This window comes from Delphinapterus leucas, chromosome 2 (genome assembly GCF_059928025.1).
Source record: "Delphinapterus leucas isolate spDelLeu-1000000601 "Yukka" chromosome 2, BTC_Dleu_Yukka2, whole genome shotgun sequence".
NCBI lineage: Eukaryota > Metazoa > Chordata > Mammalia > Artiodactyla > Monodontidae > Delphinapterus > Delphinapterus leucas.
This window is the reverse complement of record NC_143130.1, coordinates 134,684,872-134,703,921: the sequence shown is the minus strand read 5'-3', so window position 1 is coordinate 134,703,921 and position 19,050 is coordinate 134,684,872. Positions and strand designations below refer to the sequence as shown.

The 19,050-nt window shown below is 41.9% G+C and overlaps 1 pseudogene; it reads right to left on the bottom strand.

Annotated features, from left to right (window-relative positions):
- Positions 1-4,791: 4,791 nt before the first annotated feature.
- LOC111173319 (small ribosomal subunit protein eS1 pseudogene) lies at positions 4,792-10,505 on the bottom strand (annotated as a pseudogene).
- Between the last annotated feature and the right edge of the window lie 8,545 nt (positions 10,506-19,050).

Below are 19,050 nucleotides of genomic sequence, written 5' to 3'. Positions count from 1 at the left end.
CATCGTGGCCGGCAATAGGACCCTCAGGTCAAATGCCCTCACACTTCTGCTCTGACTCTCTTTTCTGTTCTCAGCTGAGAACATGCCCTGCTTTTAAGGGCTCTTGTGATTAGATCAGGCCACCCAAGTAATCTCTTTCTTAAGATAAACTATGCCATATAACACAACATAATCACAGGAATGATATATGAGCACATTCAGAGCTTCTGGGATTAGTGAGGGAACTTCTTTAGGGGATCATTTTAGAAACTCAGCCTGCTATAGCACCTAATTCCCTCTATTAAATCATATTCTGCTTGAAAACCTAGAGGAGTTTCTGTTTTCCTGTACTGAGCCGTAAGTGACCTGAGATCACTGTCTGCAAACAAACTCTTCTGAAGTAGAGAAAACAACCCTTCAGATTATAATGGTCTTACCCTTAGAGGATTCTGGACACTTAACCAACAAACGTCAGTTCAACAATTATTTAGCAACTGTCATGTATCAGTTTGTACCATATTTCAGGGAATCAAAAGAGAATAAGAAACCTTACCAATGTGGTCTAATGGGCAAAATAGACACATGAAGAGAGAATTTCAATGTATCATCACAGATGGTAAGAGAGATTAGTTCAAAAGTGAGTATCACTCATTTACTCAAGAAATATCGATTGATCTGACATCTACTCAAGATCAGGCATTGGCTTAGGTTCAAGTGATTTAAAGACCAATGAGGCCAGTTACTGCCCTAGAAAATCTCAACGCTTGTGGAGGAGTGATATGCAATCATAATAGAATGCTGTGTTATAATAATGTAACATTTCTTAAACTTTTTTATGAGTTACCCCACACTATGCTAAATACTTTCCACACATTATCCTATTTAAACTTCACCTTAAGCCCGAGAGTTAGATACAATTATTTTCTAAATCTTACAGAGGAGGAAACTGAGACTGAAAACAATTGTCACAATTCTCTAGGAAAAGATATATCTGGGTTTGCAACCAGATAGACTCAATTCTAATACCCCTCGTAGTGGATAATGTCGAATATCTAATGGCTTCACTTCCCACAGCCAGAACCTGCCCTCTATCTTGGAGAGCTATCCTTTGAGTCTCCTTGGCACACGCAGATGGAGAGACCAAAGTGCCTGGGAGTGCACACACGGCCCCTGGGTGGTCCTTAACTAGTTACTGATGGATGTGAGAGTCTGAAAGCTCTAGTTTCTTTGCCTTCATTCAGGACAACTCTAAGCCTTGATTTATAGAGTTAATAAGTTTGCCTGCAGATCGGGCAAAAACCACCCTCTGTGTGACTTTGTGATTGCACACTTACTTGGCTTCCTCCCCTCCCTGCCCTCTGCCCCCACCCACTACTTTCCTAGTTTCCCTTGGGAATTTCCTTACAAATATTTGCTCACAGATCTGAGAATCTGCCCTAAGACACCCCTGCTCTGATATTTATACTACGCCACTATGGGAACCCAAAGAAGAGGGTGATTAACTCAGTTTGAGGCAGTTGGCAAAAATTTTACAAAGAAAGTCATATTTCCGGTCTTGAAAGATAAGCAGAGATCTGCCGAGGTGGACGAGTGGGAAGAGGAGTATTCCAGGCCAAGGAAATTACACATACAAAAACAGAGTGACAGGAAAATGCAGGCAAGTCAAAGGATGGATTAAAAAATTGTATATGCTGGAGCAGAAGGTAGACGGAGTTGAGGACCTGCCGGGACTTAAGAGCTCTCTGGCTGGGAGAAGCACCAAAGACTATTAAGGGACGATGCAGCATGATCAGATTTATGTTCTCATGTAACAAATATCTATTGAGTGTTTACAGCGAAGGTAGGAAACCAACACAAGTACTGGGCGTATCACAATCAAGGCCAACCTGGTCTATGTCCTCACTGAGTTACAGAATAATCCTTGTTGGTCCAATACAGTAACCACTAAATACGTGTGTCTATTTACATTTAAGTTAACTAAGATTGACATTTAGTTCCTCAGTCATATTAGCTGCCTTTCAAGGGCTCAGTAGCCACATGTGGCTATCTCACTGAACAGCACAGGTATAGGACACTTTCATCATCACAGACAGTTCTATTGGATGGTACTAGTCTAATCACATGAGAGGATAGCTCTGAGTTTTCCATCTAATTGTTAGTTTGTATGTGGCTATCTCCTGTTTAGTCTTTTTTCTAAATATCTTACTTATTTATTTATTTGGCTGCGCCAGTCTTAGTTGCGGCACGTGGGTTCTTTAGTTGCGGCATGTGGGATCTTTAGTTGCGGCATGTGGGATCTTTAGTTGCGGCATGTGGGATCGAGTTCCCTGACCAGGGATCGAACCCAGGCACCCTGCACTGGGAGCGCAGAGTCTTAGCCACTGGACCACCAGGGACGTCCCCTATTTAGTCTTTTTTAAAAGTCACTTCTTGTGCTTTTCTTTTTTGCACGGAGGAATCTGAGGCTTCTTTTGGTTGTGTGACCACCTGCATTTGGCAATCAAATCGTAGTGGTGGTTGTCAAAAGACCAGGATTGCAGAAATCCCTTTGAAAATGCACGTGGTCCTTTTATGTAGTGGATGAGGGAGATATGCTCGCACCTGCCTAGAGAACCCAAGTAGTGGGATCTGCCTGCCTCAGTCTGTTTACCTTGTTCACTCTGAATGTTTGTAGCTCAAAGTACATCCTCTAAAAGCAAAATAATATTCATGAAAGAGGCACAGACTGAATTACTCACCTGGAGTTCTGTCATTTCCAGGGCTACAAAAATGAAAGGAAAACAGCCACTAGCAACAGTAATCTCTGAAATCTGTATGGTAATGAAAACTGATTTTTAAAAAAATGTTTACATGGTAAGCTGATAGGAACTGGAGTAGTTTGCTTTGAAGAGTCATTTCCCTTTATTTCTTCATCATCCATTTTCTTAAAAAACCAGTGAACAACAAAGTTTTTACTGATACACTAGAATAAACCTATCATAAACATAAAAACTGAGCTATGTAATCAAATATTTCCATCGAAGTGTCACTACAGGGAAATTTATACCTAACAATTCTGAAGTATGCAATACAAAACTTAACGACTATGGCATTCAAAAACTAAATTCACCCTAAAGAGGCAATTTAATACTCAGCTGAGAAAAGATGATGTTTCCCTATTCCTGGTATGATACAGCTTTCAGGCTCCAAACAAACATTGCTGATCTTATGAAAGGCCCCGTCTTTATTATAATAATAGAAGGAGTTAAGTTATGCATAAGAGAAAATGATGTATTTTAAAATAATAATATCAAGTTTTCTTGACTGTGATGCCTGTGTGAGAACCTTAACTCAGTTCTGTAGGATTTTTAGTAGTCTTGATTTAAAATCAGCTGGTACACACTAGTAGACCAGCTCCTCAAGGCCTGGCGCAGCTGCAGGAACCAGCAGCCAAGTAGCAAAGATTGTATTATTTCCAGGGGAGAGAAGATGTCATCACAATCAATAGGATTGCTTTTTACAGATAAGTTGGCTTCGCTTGGTTTGGGTTTTTTGTTTTTGTTTTTGTGTAGCCCTTGGTTAATTCTGTTGCCCCGGCACCTGCAGGCCAAAGGGTACAGGATATTCCCTCTCTCCTCTTTGTCTCATTCCGCAAGCCTACGGGGGCAATAATGACCAAACTCTTGGAGTTTTCCCGTTGATTATAGAGAGGTGCATTGTATTCACAGTATATTCTTGCAGCCCTGCCCCCAGATGAAAGGAAGAGCATGAAAGCGCCAACAGAGCCAGGACCCTGCTTTTCCAGCTCTAACATGCCATCAAACACGGACGGGGCGCTCGACTGACAGAGGCATTCTGTTGTTCGTGTGCACCGAGTTCAGCTGGGAGCGGCGGAGCGGCTGAGATCAACAGGTGGCCTCGCTAATGGAACAGATTCACTCATTGTTTATGTGTTTAATGAATCATTGAGTTACCGATCAGCAGTGAGCAATGGAAGCTGTTCAAACAGAAGGGCAGCCCAGCCGTGAGGTGGAGCAGCCGCCGTGCTCCTTTGAAGCCCTGCTAGCCCCACGGGGAGTGCGGGAGGCTTGGGGGTTACTCCCTACGGTTCCCAGAGAAACTGGTGGCTAGAAGAGGGTGTTGTTTCTAATTGGATGATGAAAGTCAGCTCACGGGACAGACCAAAGGGCCAAATATAGAACGGAAGGGAAGGAAAACATCTGAATCAAAGGTTGAGGTAAAACCGAGAGACAGGTGTTTGCGGTGAACCGTGCAATAACCCTCACCTTGGCTTTCGCTCCTGAGGAAGGAACCAAGTGGGGAAGGTCCGAAAGAAGTGAGAAAAAGCAAGGCTCAGGATTCGGAGGCCGATTGTCTTACAGAGGGTTCATGGTACAGTGGCGATGCTCTGTCGTATCAAGAGGCAAAGCTGACCCTTCTTTGTGGGATTCCCATGTGTTGCACCAGGCCTTTCCTGTGAGCAGAATTTGACTGGATTCTATACCAGAATTGTTTATAAGGGGCTGTGATTTTTTTTCCCCCACAAATAAGACTTTGTATTTGTCACCATTAAAAGTCTGAATTTTAGGTAGAGAATGGACTTGAGGACACGGGGAGGGGGAAGGGCAAGCTGGGACGAAGTGAGAGAGAGGCATGGACTTATATATACTACCAAATGTAAAATAGATAGCTAGTGGGAAGCAGCCACATAGCACAGGGAGATCAGGTCGGTGCTTTGTGACCACCTAGAGGGGTGGGATAGAGAGGGTGGAAGGGAGACGCAAGAGGGAGAAGATATGGGGATGTATGTATATGTACAGCTGATTCACTTTGTTATACAGCAGAAACCAACACACCATTGTAAGCAATTATACTCCAATAAAGATGTTTAAAAAAAAAGTCTGAATTTGGAGCAGATCTGTGGACTGGTGGCCCACCTCCATCAGCTCGCTCAACCTTATCGCCAATCTCATCCCTGGGAGCTTTTCCAGAACCATTGCCTTCACTATGAAGTGCCATGAGTTTCCCAATGTAAACCTGGGCTTCTTCAGCGCTTTTACTTTTCTAATGAACACATCATAAAGTGGTGTTTCTAGATTGGCAAGCCTTTTCTATGTCTCTCCCAGTGCAATCTGGAATCAATTTATAGAGCCCTTCTTTCAAATCATTTGTGTGTACCTCTTGGGTCATGATTTCCATCATCTTTTTCTAGATTTGGGGGACCTATAGGTAGGTGCTGAGTGTAAGAGTTCTTCCAAATCTGGTTGTTTCTTTTTCTGTTTTTTTTTTTTAATAAAACCAACACAACAGACAAAGCAAATGGCCATCAGTAGTCTTGACGTCAACCTGAGCTTCAGTCGTGGTCTGCCATTCTTTTGACCATGGAGCACATTTTTTCATGGGCAAGATCCATGCCATGGAAGTTGGTCAGACAGTTTTTGCCCTGAATATCCTCGGTAGTTAGCTTGGATTTTCTAAGTGCAACTTCATCCTTCTGTAGATCAACAAGGCTCACTTTAAAAATATGACACTTGAGGCCATCAGATACAATTTTGGTTCCTTGAGTCCTTGAGAGTATTGTTTCTTGTACTCCTGATATTGAACATAGCTGATGCTGAAACCTTGCATAATGATTAGTCAAATCCATTTCACCTGCCTTCACTAATCAAGGTCATCTTAAGACTTGAATGTCCTCCAAGCAACATGCAGCCCAAACAATAAGATGTTTGGGGGGAGTTTTTTCCAGGAACTTGGAGTCTCAGCTGCAACTAGTTGAAGCTGAGCTAGTTAAAGACTGGATAGGACCGCGAACCCTCCAACTGGGCATGTGCGAGTGTCCTCTTGCTGACCTTTTGATGGCAGAGGACTGAAAACTCCACCCCCAGATCGTGCTAAGTGCCTCCACTTTTGAACTACAGAGGCCTGTACTTAGTTACACCTGCGCAGAACCACGATTACCGCACCTTTTCCCCATGCCCCCCACATGCCCCATGCCTCAGACGCCCTGCTTCCATATTCGTTATCCCACAAACACGCCCAGCCCCTTGCCTATGGGAAGGCGGAATTGAGTCTTGTCTCCCATCTCCTCATTTGGTCCACCTTGCGAATAAGCCCTCTCTTTGCTGCAGGCCTGGGTGTCTCAGCATTTTGGCTTGCTGAGCACCAGGCAAAACAAAGTTGGTTCAGTAACAAAGCTTTCTTACCAATCTTTCTTAGGAAGGGGACTAACAACTTTCTTCTTGGCCCCCTTTTAGCCATTTTGTGGGCTGTGGGGTTTTCTATCCCCCGAAGGTAAGAAACCTGTGAGAGAGATGGCAGAGTGTGGTCTGGTGAGGAGAGCACTGTGCTTTGGTTTAAGAAATGTGTTTCAACTCTGCCACTGTCCTTGGAGCACCATTGGCCACATACTCTCTATGGTAGAGACTGACAGGCTAGTCACCAAATCAGTATCCTTTCCTCCTGGACACACAAGCTAAACCCGGTTCCCAGTCTTCCTTACAGTCAGATGTGTCTATATGACAAGTACTGGCCAAGGAAATGTGAACCAGGCTCAGGCAACTGGCAATCAGGCCTGGATCATAATCCTTCTAGATGACCCTCCACCTTCTCTTTTTCCTCACCTTCAGCTATTGATATGTAGGGTTGGCTTTGAAGATCGCAGATCTCTTGAAGATCCCCTCAGCCCTCAGGGTGGCCAAGCAGGGCAGCGGGTGTGCCCAGCTTGGCACCTCAGCTATAAGCAATCTCCTCCGTTTACCTTAGTTCACTGTGCAAGCCTTAACTCTTCCTACCGTGTGCCTAAAAATCCCAAAGTAAGGAAGTGTTCCAATGGCCTCTGCAGTTCCTTCCAGGCCTATCATTTTGGATCTGAAGCTGTCCCCTCATTTATACTTTCATCCCTAGACAAAGACAAGAAGGACACTCTTCTGTCCATTCAAGATCTCCTAGAGGAAGGAGTGGGACTCTTCTCCATTACCTTCTCCTTCAAGAATAGAGAGAAAAGGGGAGACTATAGAAGAGAGAGAAAACAAAAAGTCTGTCAGGGCCTACCAGTTAGTTAATGGAAAGGAAGCGTAAGGGGCGGTGGCATGAAATCTGGGGGACTCCAGGCCAGAGAATGAGGGCGTCATTTGCCATTGCACTCGCTGGCAGCAGATCTTGGGGTTATAAATCCTGAATGAATGAGGGGTTAGAGCCGTGACAACAAGCTTCTATTCCACTAGCGCATCTCTTGCTGTAGGTCTGTGCTTCATCAAGCCAGCCTCAAATCCTTTTAGAACTGAAGATCTCAGCTAGTCCCAAATAAATCTCCATTTATATTCCCTCTTCAATAAAGCCTTCTTCCCGACCCAGAGGAGGATGTGAAAGCCACTGCTCCTTTAGGCAAAGTCACTGCTATTTGAAAAACCAAGACATGTATATGCACATATGTCCTGTGTAAAGGTAACTTACAATGAGATTTTCTGATTCTGAATGTAGGTACAGTAGAATGATAACTCCTCTTAGACACAGAAGCAGCACCGTATGTCCCTGTAGTAGGAACACATCCCAGTTCTAGAATGATGGGGTTGCATTTGGTGTGTGACGCTAAAGTCAAACTATGACACTAAAGTCAAACTAAGTCAAACTCACTATTGAAACAATGCATAACTGGTCTACAAAGATGTTGATAAGCCCCCCTCCCTTTTTTTACCTTTTTTTACAAGGTGGGTGAAGGATAATTCCATACTTTTCATGTCTCTTTTTAAATCTTTGAAACGTTTATATAGTGTTTGTTATGTAACAAGCATTATGCAACAAATATTGTTCTACATGTTTTTTACAGATATTAATTTGTTTAATTGCCTATGAGGAGGATACTATTATGACTCCCTTTTATAGGTAAGAAAATGAGGAACGGAGATTAGATTATTTGCCCAAATTCACACAGCCAGTTAGTGACAGAGCTGGGATTCAGACCCATCTAGTCTAGAGCCACAGTCTATGTGCTCGGTAACTATGCCATACTGCCTGATTTTTGTTGTTGTTGTTTTGTTTTTTTGTTTTTGGCTGCATTGGGTCTTCGTTGTTGTGTGCAGGCTTTCTCTAGTTGTGGCGAGCGGGAGCTACTCTTCGTTGTGGTTCTCAGGCTTCTCATTGCGGTGGCTTCTCTTGTTGCGGAGCATGGGCTCTAGGGCACGCAGGCTTCAGTAGTTGCAGCACGTGGGCTCAGTAGTTGTGGCTCGCGGGCTCTAGAGCGCAGACTCAGTAGTTGTGGCGCATGGGCTTTGTTGCTCCGTGGCATGTGGGATCTTCCCGGACCAGGGATCAAACCTGTGTCCCCTGCATTGGTAGGCGGATCCTTAACCACTGAGCCACCAGGGAAGTCCCCCGATTTTTTAAAAATAATTGACCAGCCCTTACCCATGTTTGTCTCATACCCACACATACTCCCCTGCCCTCCCCCCGTGCTCATCCAGGTTATACCCAAGCCTACCAAGAAGTCTGAAGTGTGATCCTGGCTATGAAAATTCTTCATGGCAAGCATGGCACCTGAACACAGGCTCTTGGTGAAAAAAATCGGTTTTTTCTTGTAAAATTTCATTCTTAATGAGAAACGAGAGTCAAATATTCAAACTATCCCTCTCTATGGAAAATAGAAATCTACTCTACAATATTGACTTTGCCTCTGTGATTTTCTCGTTGTCGAATATGAGTCAAGAAGACAGTACAATTGTGGCATATTTTAAAGACGAGGTGCTTAAGTGTTCAACAATTCTCAGGAGCCCCACCTTTTTAGTATTCAGGAAGAGTTTAATGATAAGTGACAAAGACTGTGGGTCGAAGATCTTGTTTCCAGTTGTAGCATAACCAAGGTTGGCTGGTGGAGATGGAGTGACAAAATCTCATCTCTTCAGGCTCTGTTTGCTCTTTTTTTTTTCTTTTGCGGTACGTGGGCCTCTCACTGTTGTGGCCTCTCCCGTTGCGGAGCACAGGCTCCGGACGTGCAGGCTCAGCGGCCATGGCTCACGGGCCCAGCCCCTCCGCGGCATGTGGGATCTTCCCGGACCGGGGCACGAACCCGTGTCCCCTGCATCAGCAGGCGGACTCTCAACCACTGCGCCACCAGGGAAGCCCTGTTTGCTCATTTTTGAAGTAAGAAGGGCAAACTAGATGCATGCTAGGGTCTAATCCAATTCTAGGACCATTCTGGATTCGCTCTTCCCCTGGCCCACAAGATCCCTCATGATCTGGCTCCTGACAAACTTTCCAACCTCATCATGTATCCCAACCTCACTCAGCTCCAGCCACACGGGTGTCTCTTCTGTTTGTTCCAAAACACTAAGCTCCTTCCCAGCTTAGGGCCTTTCCACTAGCAGTTCCCTCTGCAGGGAAGCCCTTTCCCTGCATCATCACCCGGTTAGCTCTTTTTTGTCATTCAAGTCACTGATTAATGTCTTTAGTTAGTCTGTCCCCAACATCTCAAGCTAAGTTATTCCCACACCCCAGCACTAACTCTCCATCAATCACCCTGATTTACTATCACCTATCACCATCTGATATGTTCTTGTCTGTTTATTTGCTTATTTGTTCATAGTCTGTCTCCTCTCACTCGGTATAAAACCCCATGAGAGTGAGACATTGTCTTCTTGTCTTATCTCCGTGCCTACATAAAAGCATAGCAGCCACTGAGCTCAGCACATCTAGTGCTGACCATAGGGACAAAAACAGTGCCTTGGATCTAGACACAGTAGGATTCCTTTCTGAGAGCCACATCATGGAGTAAAGAGCTCGATTAATGCTACATTTCCCCTTTTTTTACCCAATTTAGTGGTTTCAGAGTAAACATCAGGGTGACTATGCACAGACCCCCATCACAAGAGGTAGGCTTGTACATCCTTTCTCTCCTGCTGACCTACTTCTCAATGACAAACCATGAATCTTCAGTGACATCTTCTCCATGTATATTGCCTGTCTAGCAAGCAGAAAATAGCATATCCACCTAAGGAGACCAGCCCCTTGGTGTTGTGGACAGCTGTATAGTTCTGGTTCTGCAGATTTCTGGGCTTCAGGGTCTGAGTGAGGGAGGTTCAAGTCTAGTGGTCAGAGGACCTAGAGAGTCTGGATGTGGAGCTCTACCCGGTGTTCTGTGATGGCAAGAAAGGTTTCGGGGGTCCTCCTACACCAGTTAACTGAACATTAACTGAAGATCATTCCATGCTGGTTGCTGTCCTGACGCAAGGGCATTCCTTCTCTCCTAATGGAAGAACAGGGTACCAAACAAGACCACAGTAAACATCTTTCTTGGGTCTCTGACCAGACAGAGAAAGCCTCTGGGGCTTAAGGAAGCTTTGTGGAGTTTCTGGGAGGGACAGCTACAGAAGCTGCTCTTCCTAGCTCAAAAGGGAGAAGTGATGCTCAACTCACAGCTGAAGGCAGGACCTCCACCCAGGTTAATCACCTGGGATTAGAGTAGAATTAAGAGGAATAATTGGTGAAGTCGCAGGGCAATGTCAGAGTGTCACCCTCTGGATTTCAGCAGTGGAAGCTCCCCGATCCTGCCGCATGTCGGGAATCATCTCAACACATCCACGACCCAGAGATAGAGATCGTGTTATTGTTTTTAATGGTTGATTGACTTTGACTTTTCCTTCTCCCCTCCAACCAGTTTCAGAACTTCCAGATCTGTCAAGAGACAACTTCACACTCTCTCAGATTCCTCCACTCACCCCTCAGGACCTCCTAGATCAAATACGACGTATAATGACAACTCAAGACTGGTGATCTTCTGTCCTATCATAAAAAGATTACAGGGTCAAACATTTCAGCGCTTCCTTGCCCCAGTATTTGGTCCAAAAAGTTCTTCCTTAAGCATTACTAACATATCTTTTGCTGCAGTGTCAGCTCATTTCTTCTTTATAATCTACTGTGGAGAAGCCAAATGAGTATCTATATTATTTATGATACTTGAAAACCGTGAAATCAACCCTTACCATTCTCTCTCTCTCCACTAAATTCCATAAGAGGCCATGCTCCCACCACTCTAATCTATCTGGTAATACTTTTCTGGACTTTAATTCTTTGCATCTTTTAAAATTGTGGAAGTCAGAACTGCATACTGCTCTCATAACGTCCTTTGGCAAGTCTTGGGGCAATCAGACTTTTCTTTCCAATTTGTGAAGTCAGATTCCTGTCACTTTAGATCTGGAAATGAACTGCTGACTCACATTCGACATGCATGGATCTCAGCTCTCTTCTTCTCATATGTACTCACCCACTTCTTACCTTAACCGCATTGACTACATTCATTTTTTGTTCCTGGGTGTACTGGTCTTGTCCCAATCTTATCCTCTTTCAGATAGTTGGCTTCCTAAGTTTTCCATGTTTACTTACGTCTATTGTTCCTTCATTGGAGATTTCAGAAAACTCAGCCAGCTCAGAAGATATATCTGCACATCATCCGAGAAAAATAGGGGAAACCCTGAACCCAAGAAGGTACGGCAATGATGTCCGCACCCGATATTAGATCAATCTGGGCCTCACTTCCCAAATGGTTTTTTGAAATCCATTCTCAGCTTCCTTTGTTCCGCTGACTTATTCTCACCCTCACACAAACTACCATATTGTTCTGCGTGTCTAGATACTTTGTTGCCTCTTTCTGCCGTACGTACTTGTCCGATTCTTTTCTCAACATTATCAACTGCATTCGATTCCTGTTCTAGGTATAATGCTCTCACCCCAACTTTATTCTCCCTCAGATAATTGACTTCCCACATTAACACAGTTTACTTACATTTTTCTTCCCCTTTCCTCAGAGGTTTTGGCAGACTCAGCCAGTAAAGACTGCCTGGGAGAGTATCGGTTTGTAGTTGCAGCTGCATCTTGATGATTACAGAATTTCACACTCAAAAATATCTTAGTTTGGATGGTAAATTATACGGTCACTCTACAGACAGGGCAGACTGACTCTCAGCTGTCCTTTCAGACCAACTCTGAGCCACACCACATACCTGAGGGTACCTTAGCTTCTTCCAGAACTTCACTTCGAGGCTACACATCATCCTCCCTCCAGGACTCGTTTTGGTGGTCTTAGAAAATAAGTATTTGGGCCCTGTCAGGGCACTGTGGCACTGCCTAGGATTTTAGGCTGATCTCTCTAGCTATTAGAGCCATGAGGGTTAGATGATGGTTGCTCCATGTATGCATCAGGAAGATGCAATGTAGTGTGCCAATTAAAAACTGGAACTTTGGAGCTGAACTGCTTAAGTTCAAACCCTGGCTCTGTCACTTTCACCTATATTTAATTGGAGTATATGAACCCATATACATGTTCTTTATCAAGAGGTGCTCTGAAACAGAGTATATATGCACAGACCCAGCACTTACTAAGTTGCGTCTGTCATCCAACAGTTGTGGATTTCCCATGCCATAAGATCTAAATGTATGGATATGTCACAGGGGACTCAGCTTTAAGCCAGCTTGCTCATTCCACTCTAATTCATGGGATGGTAAGCTTGGCAAAATCTCTCTGGTGCTAGAACTTTCCCTCCACAAGACAGACCCAACAACTCTTCCGCTCTAGACGCTCTGTAAAGGTTGAATTATGTCATTCATTTACTCATTCACAAAAAGGGCTGTAGGGGATCTAAAGAAAGTAATGTCCATGCCTAACCTCAAGGAGTTTATTATTGATCTGGGGATAGTAGAAGTATGCATACAAAAATTAAATGACAGGCAAGACACCAGACCTAGAAATGTTACAAAGAAATAGTATAACGATTAAATGTTAAATGAGTGGGGCCTCTCATAAGATCTACAGGAGTTGAGAAAAAAGACAGATCACCTAAGAATAAAGACACCAAGGGAATCAAGACCTAGAATACGAGGGAAGTAATGGATTTGGGACAGAAAAAGATAAATGTTAAATATGCACTAAACTTCAGGATTCAGGCTCAATCTTGTATTTGGCATCAGTTTCAGCCTCAGGTTCTAGAAGACCAAGTAGCTGAATGTCTACTTCAATATTATTTTTTACTATCCTGGAACTTGTAAATGATCAGTGACCCTGTGATTGTGTTTTACAATCTTATCCAATGAGCATAACAGCACTAGTAAGATGACCAAAACGTGACATTTGGATTACTTTTTTTTTTTTGCGGTACACGGGCCTCTCACTGTTGTGGCCTCTCCCATTGCGGAGCACAGGCTCCGGACGCGCAGGCTCAGCGGCCATGGCTCACGGGCCCAGCCGCTCCGCGGCACGTGGGATCCTCCCGGACCGGGGCACGAACCCGTGTCCCCTGCATCGGCAGGCGGACTCTCAACCACTGCGACACCAGGGAAGCCCTGGATTACTTTTTTTAATAGAGGTGCCAACTTTTTAATTTGCTAAGTAAGTATGTTGGAAAGGACAACACTATCATTTCATAAAATTCATTTCATATTTTGACACCAAAAGCAGATTAGACATAATTAGACAATTTTAATATCTCAATATTAACTTTCAGGTGTGGGTCAATGTGCTAAATATCATTAGAGTAAAAAAATTACTTTATTTGCTTTATCTGCTAATATAATATCTCTCAATTAAAATATGAAATATATTTATCATTGTAAAAGTAGAATGCCTTACTAATTATTCATGATTATAATAGCTAGTAATTTGTATAAAAAATTAATAACTTTCTAATAGGTAACTATAATAGAGTTTGACTACTAACACAAATATTAAGAGAAAGTGCATTTCCTAGATAACTTACGAAGAATGTTATATTTTTTTCAAATGTACACAGGTTTATAAAAATTTAAATAATAATACAAGACAGAATAGTGATGATTAGGTTTATTGTAATTATAACCTTTATATAATTGTTTGCTATACTACTGAAAAAACTTTTCCTTAAATTATATTCTGCTCTTCACAAAAAGTTAATGTTATTAAATGTGCTTCCTTTGTATCTCATATAGCAGACATTTAGATGCACAGAAACTACCAGAAATCTTATTTTTTAAGGTTGGCAGCATTTAGCATTAATGATGAATTGAACTAGGTTTCTGCTTTACCTGGTTTCTGAAGGGTTTCTGGATCTCAAACAATGATCATCACAGGGAATCTTACTGAAGAAATATTTATAGCATGGAAAAATCCGGAAAGAAAACCATCATATAATTGTCATTGGCAGTGGAACAAAAATGAAGATGCCATGAATGATTTAGAAAATACAAACATGTCTGGTTCACACCATTCATATGTGTGGTCAGAAAATAATTCTAGGACAGAATAATATAACAGAATAAGCAGTGATCAGCAAAAAGATGGTGTATCACTCTGATCAGTCTTTTCTACCCAGACAGGAACTCCTTGATGCTTCAAAGATTTGAGAATTGCCAGGTACTTATGCATGGTATACAAACAAGATGGAATAGCAGCTAATACACGTACAAAAAAAAAAAGTCCACTTGGCAAAGGATGTCTTAACCTTTTCCTGACAGCAGTGCCAACACAACAGGATATACTGCCACCACAGTACCTACGGGATGGAGTCTGTGTGCTGAGACCTGCTGAAGAAGTAGCCACCACAGAGTTCCCTAGAGAGGACAACCGTTCCTGCATGGTACCTTCTCGAAAGATCCCCCAATAATGCCATGCCAGGTGTGCCTAAAATGAGAACAAGAATGCAAAAGGAAATTCTGAAATGGTTTTGTTATCTGGAGATCTACTTACTTTGTCCCACTGACACACTTCCACATTCAGATTTTAAGGACAGTTTTTTCTCAAGTGGTTAAGGGAAGCAGCAAGAACATGCAAAGTATTAGAAATAATTTAAATGAAAGTGAAAGTCTTGAATTAGCTTTTGGAAATAGAAAATAACTTCTTCAAGTTATTTGAAAACACTTCTTCAAGTGTTTTTTTCATCCAATAATCATTTATTGAGTACCTATGCAGCGCTGAATCTGGAACCATACTGCTTGGGTTCAAATTCCAGCTGGGTCGCTTGCTGGCTATACAACCTTGGATTACTTATTTAAATGTCTCTAAGTTTTCTCATCTATAAAATGGAATTAATCATTATATCTACTTCATAAATGGGATTAATCATAATACCCACTGGGTTTTTTGCTTTTTAAATTTTATTATTTAAAGAACAAAATAAAAGAGAATATACACATCCACCAAAGTGAAGTTCTCCATTAAACAGAAGAGAAATCAGACACTTTGTAATAAACGCCATCCAACTATAAACAATATTAGATCAGTAAAACAACAATAGCAATTTGTGCTTTATTTCGATAGGTACTTCATTATCTGCAGGACAGTGTAACCCACTTTAGATTCAGTGAGTTAAATTCTGTAAAGCACTGGGAATAATACCTAGCAGGTTACACACAGGATGTAGTGTTTGTTAAAATAAGATGTACCCGGCATAACCATGCCTGTTACACATGCACAAAGCAACTTTTGTGAGGTTATTTCAATGGTGATTGTCATCACCATCAACCAAATCTTCAAGTCCTGGAGTTGGAGAGGACATAATTCATTATTCCAAGTCAATTCGTTTTAGAGAAAGGAAAGCTTGATAATTTGGTGGCAATGCTGCTATCAGCCATATCCCATATTGGCAGAATTAGCCAGAAAGTGTCTGGCTTCTTCAACCTCAGTTGAAATAAATGAATGGTGAATACATGTTGATTGAATTAAATTAGACTAAATAGAAGAGGAATCAATTAAGAAGACAGAACCATGAGGTGCCATGGATGCTAATGGAAGAAAAAACATAGAGAAGGGGGCATGTGACAAGGTCATGCACTTCAGGAAAGTTATGAAGGACACACTTCTCTTGGGAAATATGAAAGCAAGGGGAAGGAAACATGGAGGATGATACCCGGAGAGGTTAGCGGGGTTAAAAAAAAAGTTTTTACTCTATGGGAAACACACGTGATTACAAGGAGGCACTAGAGAAGGCGAGATTGAAAATGTATAGTAAGTAGAGAGTCTAATTGGTGAAGGAGAATTCAGAGGAAGATAAAGGGGGATGAGATTAACAACACTGGCAGAGCAATTGTGAGGTGGAAAAAAGTGAATGTGAGGGAGCGCAGGTCAGATGTCCTTGATTTTCGTGGTAAAGAAATAGGAATGAGGGTATAGAAGTTTCTTTGGAGACTTCAGGAAAATGGAAAAATTTAGAAATGCTACTATGGGGAATATGATGTGGCATTAACTAGACATGAATAAAAGGATATCCAATTAACCCTGGACACCCGACTGAGATGCAACAGCAGGGATTTGTGGGGAATCCAAGCACAACCTCCAGTAATGACCCGCCTTCTGGAATGGTTAAAGTTAGGGCATATGGAGATCACAGGCTTGGAAGAGCCAAGTCTGTAGAGGAGAGATTTTCACATGAAAGGATTTGTCCAGCCAACCCAGGCTGGAAACGAGGAAGTAAAGACAGAGGTGGGGAATAGGGGCAGATGGCGGAATTCCAGGGTGTAGTGAGGACATAGTGACGTGTTGGCTTGGTGGGCACAAGGGGGAAAGACAGGGCATTATTATCAGATGGGTATCTGGGGAGTGTGAGATCCTGGAGGTGGCAAAGAAAAAGGGGCCAAGAATCAAGTCTTGAAAAAAATGTGCACAGGGGCAGAAAGAAGAGAAGCTAGAAGATAAGAGAGAATCATCAGAGAGGCAGCAAAACAAAAGAAGGTCATTTTACAGAGATCAAAGAGAGAGAGAATTGCAAGGAGAAGAGTTTACACAGCATATTTTTACATAATAATCTTAACAAATATGCACTGTCGTAGAATAATGATTATTGAATGGTAGTTACAAGCCAAGCACAGTGCTAACGGCTTTAAAGGCATCGCCCTAGCAAAGTGTTCCAACACTCCAATGAGGCAAGTGCTCTTATCATTGATGCTTTGCAGCTGAAGAGGATGAGCCATAGCTGTGTGAATAACTTATCCAAGGTCACACAGCATGAGCTCCTAACCTCGACCCTGAACCTCTTTTACCTTAATAACAACATTATGTCTGAAGCAGTTTCTATATTATTACCATCATTTTGCAAATGCTGTATCAAGCCCATGCATTATCTTCATTACCTTTCAGGCAAGTAACGAAGAATTCAAGGACTGAGACCAAGAAATGATTGTTGGATTTGTGCACTGGGAGATGGTTAGAACTGATGACAGAGCAGAGAGGGGGGATGTACAGAGCACGTTACTGGGAGACAAGGACTGAGCGGGGGTGAGGTGAGAGGGGTGAAAGAAGCACATAGCGTAGTTAGGATCATGGGGATTGGAGTTTGACACAAATGAGTTCAAATACAGCCTGAGTCACTCAGTTGCGTGATCTTGGACAAGTCTTTCCATGTTAACTAAGTTTCCTTTGCTTTAGGTGTACAATGATCATACTTCATAGGGTAGTTCTGAGAATCAATCAACACAATTCCTATACGTATTTTTGCTGTTCTGGGCTCACAATACCCATTCAAAAATGTTTTTATTATGCATATTGCATATACACTATGGTTAACTGTACTGTAATCTCTTGATTTTCTTTTTAAGATTCTCTTCTACTTAGGTATTCATAATATAGCCATGTTTTGATGATTCCCTTACTACCTCTCTGCTCTCTGGTTTCTTGAATTAATGTAGCACATATTACATTTCTGAGAACTTTTGAATATATGTGTTTTTTTTCTCAGACAAAAGTTTGTGAGACGGGTACAGCAAATTCTGTTAGCTCCTCTAGGTTGGGAATGATGTATCCTGATTAAACAAATCTTCTGCTTTATACCAGACACAGATAATCGTTTGTCAAATAATTAACATAGAACACATTTACTAAAACTGTGCTCCTTGTAATGTGAACACTGTTTAGTGATTCAAAAAGTCAACTTAGGATTTTTACTGTCTTCATATCTCTGTATCATCATTAAGAGAACTTATTTTCATCTTTCCTAGAGGTGCAGAACACCAGTTACACTCCTCGTTACAGAGAGCATCTGACCTCTGTGAAGATAAATATGTACAATATACCTTTACATATACATTGTGTTCAAAAAGGACAAGTCCCTAGAACACTAAAAATACAGTAGGGAGATCAATTACACATATATTCGGGGTCAATATTTGGGATTAAGGAAACACTCAGAGTCACCAGTAATTTTTGGAGCTCAGCATCAACCTTCTACATTGTTCCTCCAGATCAGAGAAGTGTAAGTTTAGCTAGACAGGGAGAAAGCCAAAGATGACCTAGAAATTAAGCACATCTGTTATATTCATTGAGACATCAGAATTTAGCTTTTGGAACTAAAGGCTATGTTTTAGATAAACTCCATTTTTAAAGAAATCCTTATTAAGGACCTCTAAACACAGGACCAAATTCTGTCCTCAGATTCTTAAGCAAAACTGGGTCTGAAATCAATATAGGCACTGTTAGAAAGGATCTGAAGATTGAATCAGAGAATAGGATTTGGCCCCTAGGACACAAACCACGCTACTAATCCCGGAGAAAGGATTTGCCTATTTAAAGGATTATAAATTTTTGAAAAGCATATTCTGTTGATAATACTTTTCATTTCCTGCAAATCAAATTACTGAGGGATATTTTCATTGTGAATAGAGTTGGACAATGTTTTCATTGTTGTTTTTCGAGTATAAAAGGGTACCAAATTTCAAAGTAATTAGATGTGAAGTTTCATGGCCCCAAATGGCTACACATCTGAAGATTCGAGCAAATACATTAGAAATAATGCCTACTAGCAAACCAAAAGACACTTACATCTAAAAGAAAGTCTACTTGATTTGTGATACTGGCACTTATGAAAGTATGAAAGTATCTGCAGTTTTACATGACAGTGACAGCTCAGAGAGATCTGGACGATGAAGGGCAAGTCTAGCAGTCTTGCTTGGTGGGCTCTGTCACATGCTGGCTACTTCCCACTCTGGACTCATTTTACTCTAGTGAAAGACATGGCTTGTAAGTCATGTTGAAAGATAGTGTTTTAGTAATAGGAAAACTCATTGGTTCTCGAACTTCCTTAATGGAATGAGCCTTCCAGAGGCTATTTGTCAGGCACAGAAGAAAAAGAGAGAGAGAAAGCAAGC